We start from the raw sequence: 6,399 nt of genomic DNA, 5'->3' as shown, positions 1-6,399 counted from the left end.
GCTTGTATGAGTCTCAGGATATGACCATGTGCTAAAGCAGCTCAATAGATTTCTTCCAACCTTTAAAAGAAAAGAGTAAATTAAAGTCCAAAAGATAGAATTTAGGAAAAGTATACTTTAAAAAAATTTATATGAATCATATGCGATGCTAGCATATAGGAAATGCTCCAACAAGTGGGTTTGGTAAGCGCCAATGCTAATCGACACTGCCTAAAATAATACTCCAAATTATTTTACTAAATCTTATCTATAGCATTAACCACATAACTTGCACGCCATAAGATCTACGACGGTCCCTACTTCATAAATTATGATTTAAGGATTAATGGATTGTTCTATTTCCTTGAGAAAAAAAAACTGAGAGAGCTTTTTTTTTTTTTTGAGTGCTAATCTGATTAAGCTTATTTATTACATGCAAGTTAGTGATTTAGGAGCAAAGCAATATGTAAGGAGTAGAAGATTTCTACGAATGCACTAAATGTCACCAAATTATTTGCACATTTGAAATATGCAACGAACTTCATAGAATTCTAGGAGCGGTATATTATAGGTGTGGCTTTACCACGATTTGCTATATCTTAGTTTTTCTGATCTATTTTTGTCTATTTTCGCCCGTCTTTAGCAACAAAATATACTAAATCTTACCAAAAAAATTTGCATGTTAGAAATATGCCATGAATTCTGATCAAAGATGAAAAATTACGCTATAGGTTAAAACTAATAGAATTACTGATTTCCTTAATGAACAAGATCATACAAAATTGTTTATATACAAGACTAAGGGAAAGCTAGTAATTAGGAAACTAACTAACTCAAGATATGCCAAGATTACAGGAGATTACAAAAGATATATTTACAACTAATTAAAAATATTCACATATTCTATCACACCCCCGTAGTCGAAGTGGGAATACGGAGGACGCTGAGACTGAATCGAAATTCCTCAAAGAGAGGGCGTGGAAGGCCCTTAGTAAAATCGTTAGCGTACTGGTAGCGGGAAGGAACATGAAGAACCCGAACAACACCTTTGGTGACCTTTTCCCGCACAAAGTGAATATCCATCTCAATGTGTTTTCTGTGATGGTGTTGCACGGGAGTGCCAGAAAGGTAAACCGCACCAACATTATCACAGTAAACAAGTGTAGCACGGTGCATGAGACATCGAAGCTCCAAAAGAAGATGGTGTAGCCAACATGCCTACGCAACAACATTGGCAACACCACGATATTCTGATTCAGCACTGGAGCGAGACAAAGTAGCATGTCGCTTAGACGACCAATAGATGAGATTATCACCAAGAAAGATGCAATAACTCGAAGTGGAGCAATGAGTGTCAGGATAACTACCCCAATCAGCATCAGTATAAGATATGAGTATAGATGATGAAGAAGAGTAGAGATACAGGCCCAAATGAAAAGTGCCATGAACGTACCGCATAATACGTTTGAGCACATGAAGATGTGGTTCCCAGGGGGCATGCATGAATTGACAGATTTGCTGGACTGCATAGGAGAGATCGGGTCTGGTGAAAGTCAGGTACTGAAGAGCACCTGCCAGACTGCGATAGAGTAGGATCGGCCACAGATGGCGCAGTGGAGGCACTGAGTTTAGCCTTAGTATCAGCGGGAGTAGCTAAGGGTTTGCAAGAAGACATATTGGCACGGGCCAAGATTTTCTTGGCATACTTTCTTTGAGAGATAAACAAACCACGTGCATTTTTAGTGACTGCAATACCAAGAAAAAAACTCAAGGGACCCGGATCAGTCATAGCGAACTCAACACTAAGATGAGACATAATAGTGGTACGGGGGATGTCCGATGAGGCAGTTAATATAATATCATCCACGTACAAAAGTAAATAAGCCACATCTTGGCCATGATGATAGATTAAGAGTGAGTGATCAGACTGGCTATAATGAAAACCAAAAGACGAGACATAGGTGGCAAACCGCTGGTACCAAGCTCGAAGAGCTTGTTTGAGCCCATAGAGAGATTTGCGGAGACGGCAAACATAGTCAGGGTGAGTGCGATCCCGAAAACCATGTTGTTTATGCATATAAATTGTGTCCTGCAGGTGCCCATGTAGAAAGGCATTTTTAACATCCAGCTGATGAATAGACCAGGACTTACTGAGAGCCAAAGAAAGCACGGTGCGTATGGTGGCTAGTTTGACCACATGACTGAAGGTTTCCTTACAATCAATGCCGATCTGCTGAGACCTGCCATTAGCAACAAGACGGGCTTTGTGCCGCTCAAGGGAACCATTAGATCAAAATATATGTTTAAATAACCACATACACCAAACAGTATTGACATCCACGGGACGGGGAACAAGCTCCCATGTCTCATTTTTAATTAAAGCATTAAACTCGTCAGTCATGGCTACTTTCCAATTAGGATCATGGAGAACAAAGAGGGGAGAGGTAGGAATGGGAGATAGAGAAAGAGGGGTGGTGGTGGCTGAGAGGTATAAAGGATTTTTTATCTTGAAAATGCTATTGCTAGCCCCAGTCCGAGCATGGGTAATAGGAGGGGGAGGAGGAGGGGAGGGAGGAATGGGAGAGGAGGTGGGATGATAAGGCGGGGAGGTGGGCTGGGCTTGGTTGTGGGTTTGGGATGACGAGAGTGTGGGAGTGGGAGGTGTGGATGGGGTTTGGGTCAAGACGGGTGAAGGGGAATGTGTGAGGCTGGAAGGTTGCATGGTCTGGGCGGGTGAAGGGGAATGGGCTGGGCTGGGGGTCGTTGAGGAGGTTCCGGTGGGGTTGAGCTCAGAGGCGGAATTTTAATCATGAGGATAATGGGAGGGTGGGTTGGGATTGTATGTAACGAGGGAGGTGGGTTTGTATTTAAAGGGGTGTGGTTATAGGCTGCTGGGTTGTAGGTGTAGGGGATGGGCATGACGGGTTGGGTTGGGCAGTAGACAGTAAGGGAGGGTGAGGGGGAGTATAGGAATCCAAAAAAGAGTATGTGTGGGGTTGAGGAGTATGGATAGTGGCAAAGGGGTAGACATTTTCATTGAAAGTGACGTGTCGGGAGATATAAATTTTGTTGGAACTAAGATCGAGGCACTTGTAACAATAGTGGTTGGAGGGAAATCCAAGGAAGACACAAGGAGTTGTGCGAGCTTGGAGTTTGTTGATTGACGAAGAGGGGAGATGAGGGTAGCAGAGGCACCCAAAAGTACGAAGGTGAGAGTAAGAAGGGAGGCGATTGTAGAGGGCTTGGGTGGGGAACGCAAAGGGTGAAGCTTTGCTAGGGAGAATATTATGGAGGTAGGTGGTCATTTGAAGGGCGTGAGGCTAGTAGAAGGATGCAACGGAAGCATGGAGGAGGAGAGTGTGGACGGTGTTGTTGATAAAGCGGATTTGGCGTTCTGCTTTACCATTTTGAGAGGAATGTAAGGGTAAGAGAAACGAAAATACATGCCATGTTGTGCACATTGTTTGTGGAAGGGAGAGCTATCAAACTCGCCGCCATTGTACATTAGAAACTTTTAATTTTGCGTTCAAATTGAGTGTGAATGAAGTCGCAAAAGGTAATGAAAGTTGATAGGACTTGAGATTTATTAGTGAGAGGGAAGGTCCATAAGAAATTCGTATAATCATCCAAAAACAATATATAATAGCGATGACCCATGGAACTCAAAGTAGGGGAGGTCTAAAGATCACTATGCACAATATCAAAGGGCGCAATAGTAGTATTATTAAAGGGAGAAAAGGGTGACTTAATATATTTTCTAAGTTGACAACCATGACAAAAACAAACACTACTAGAATTACATGAAATAATATTTTTAGACTTGAGAGAGTTAAAATTAGGGGAACCGGGATGGCCTAGACGGTTGTGCCAAGTGGTGGTGGAGAGAGTGGCAAGGGCTTGAGTTGAAGGAAGAGTAGTGGAAGAAATAGGGTATAGATCTCATGTGCTATCACATCTCAGAATAATAGTCCCTGTCTGAAGATCCTTCACATGAAAATCAAAGGGATCAAATTCCACAGAAATATGATTGTCACTGGTAAATTTACGCACATAAATTAGATTTTTGATAATTTGGGGAGCATGTAAGACATATTTGAGATTAAGAGGGGAACGGGAAGGAGTTTTACAGGGAATGATAGTGTGACCATGACCATAAACAGGAATAGTATTGCCATTACCAACAAGAATATTTTTATTAAATACTAGAATTAAAATAGGACGAGAGAGTACCAGAGTCACCCGTCATATGGAAGGTGGTGACAGTGTCCATATACCAATTTTCATCCGGTGGATTGAGAGTCATAGTGTGCATGGCGGAGTCAATGTCCATGTACTCATAAGAAGATGGATTAGGCTCCACGGTAGCAGCATATGCTTGGAGAGGCCTTGGTCCAAGCAGGTCGGGCGTGGGTGGGGGGCGCTAACTCGGCCCGACTGGGCTGTAGGGTATGGGCACCGAACAGGGGTCCATGAAGGAGGAGAACCATATGAAAGAGGAGGCCCATATGCATATAGGTATGGCCCATAATAATAGGAGTGTTGAGGAGGCCCATACCGTGGATGTTGTTGTGGTGTTCCCGAGTGCTGGGACTGCTAGCGGTCGCGGCCACGTTCCCTGCTGCCACCATAAAATCTGCCGCCTCGGCCACCGCGCCTGCGACCGTAGTTAGACTGCTGAGCGTGTCGCGACGATGGAGGAGATTTATTCGCAATACCATCAGAGGACTTCCCATTAAGAGAGTCGAAAGAGGCGAGTAAAGCATTAATGGAGGACCCGAGTTGTTGTGCTTTGCAGAATTCTTCCAAAGTCAGCATCGAGCGAGCAGTGTAGAAGGGTGGCAGTGGGTAACGCTGTTGGATGAGTGAAGCTACATTATCATAAGCGTCAGTGAGACCGGCGACGAGTTGAAGAACCAAGCGTTGGTTGGACACCAGTCAGTGGCGGATCCAGCGTGGGCTCAGTGGGTTCAACTGAACCCACGCGGATCCGTAGGAAAAACTGAAAACTAAAGGAAATAAGGAAAGGATATATAATAAATGCGCATCATATGTTTTATGATAGTAATTTGCCTCAGTGGTAAAGTGTGCGTGTCAGCTTTTTTTCAAGGCGAGAGAAGGTCGCGGGTTCTACTCTTTAGGGGGAGTTGTTTTTTTTTGTTTTTTTTTTTTTTTTTTGCTTTTTTCTTATCTTTTGTTACTAAAAGTCTAGAACTTATATTTCATTATTTGGTCTTCTATTTCCATTTTTTAATCCTCCCTTTATTAATTAAGTCTCCTTTATATCTATAAATCTTACCCTTCCACCAAGTATTAATACATCAAAAGGTAATGAATCTAGCTTATGTTTCGTTCTTTTCCCGTTCTCCAATTAATCATGCACTAAGTCAAATACTATGTTAATTATTTGATTCACTGCTCATATCTTTATATCATATGTAATGAAAGTGTGCTAGTTGCTAATATTTTTTTTTCATTGTTTCATATCTTAGATATATAATTACTTTCAACACTTAATTGATAGTTTGATTGAATGAAAACTATCTTAATAATTGATATTCAAGCGGTAATTCTTTTTATAACTCTGTATATGTTTTATAAGATATTTATAATCTTTTGTTAGTATAGTATTTTTGATTTTTTGTTACAATGTAACCAAGAATGAAAGCTTTGTTAGATACAGTTGTTGAAAGTTTTCCTATTTAATAAAAAATATAACTGTGGATAGTAAAATATAATTTGAAATTTATGTTTACTCCGAACCCACGTGGCTCAATTTCTGGATCCGCCACTGACACCAGTGAACCAACGCCGGCAAGTTGATCAAAGAGCATTTTTACGTTTGACAATAAGAGGAGACGTTCTTGAAGTTTTCAAGGTGAGTATTGGAAAACTTATTTTTCAAATATACGACACGAGAGTGCTTATTGTCTTGGAATATTTCACGAAGGCGCTCCCACTCTTGTTGATTCGTGGAGTCCAGTTCGAGGATTGTCAGCAAGAGATCCTCGTGGATAGTCCCATAGATCCATTGAAGGACCACGACATCAAGGCATCCCCATAATTCTTTGTCCTTGATGGCAGACTTGTCATCAGGAGGAATGATGTGATCAAGCACTTGATTAGCATGAGTGGTAATTTTGAAAAGCTTGGTCCATGAAGAATAGTAATTGTTGTCCATGTTAAGGATGAGAGGAAGATGTTGTTTGATATTAACAGATAGAGAGAGAGGGAGCAGAATGGTAGGAGGGTTAGGATCTTCGACATCGATGGTCATGGTGGACGAGCAAGTTAGGGGACGAGTGGGGACTAAGGGACGACAAGGTTAGAGAAGTGAGAGGGAAAAAATAACCTAGGCTCTTGATACCATAATAGAATTAATGATTTCCTTAATGAACAAGATCATACAAAATTGTTTATATA

The sequence above is a fragment of the Beta vulgaris genome, chromosome 2 (genome assembly GCF_026745355.1).
Source record: "Beta vulgaris subsp. vulgaris cultivar EL10 chromosome 2, EL10.2, whole genome shotgun sequence".
Classification (NCBI taxonomy): domain Eukaryota; kingdom Viridiplantae; phylum Streptophyta; class Magnoliopsida; order Caryophyllales; family Amaranthaceae; genus Beta; species Beta vulgaris.
Note: the sequence above shows the minus strand (reverse complement) of the source record.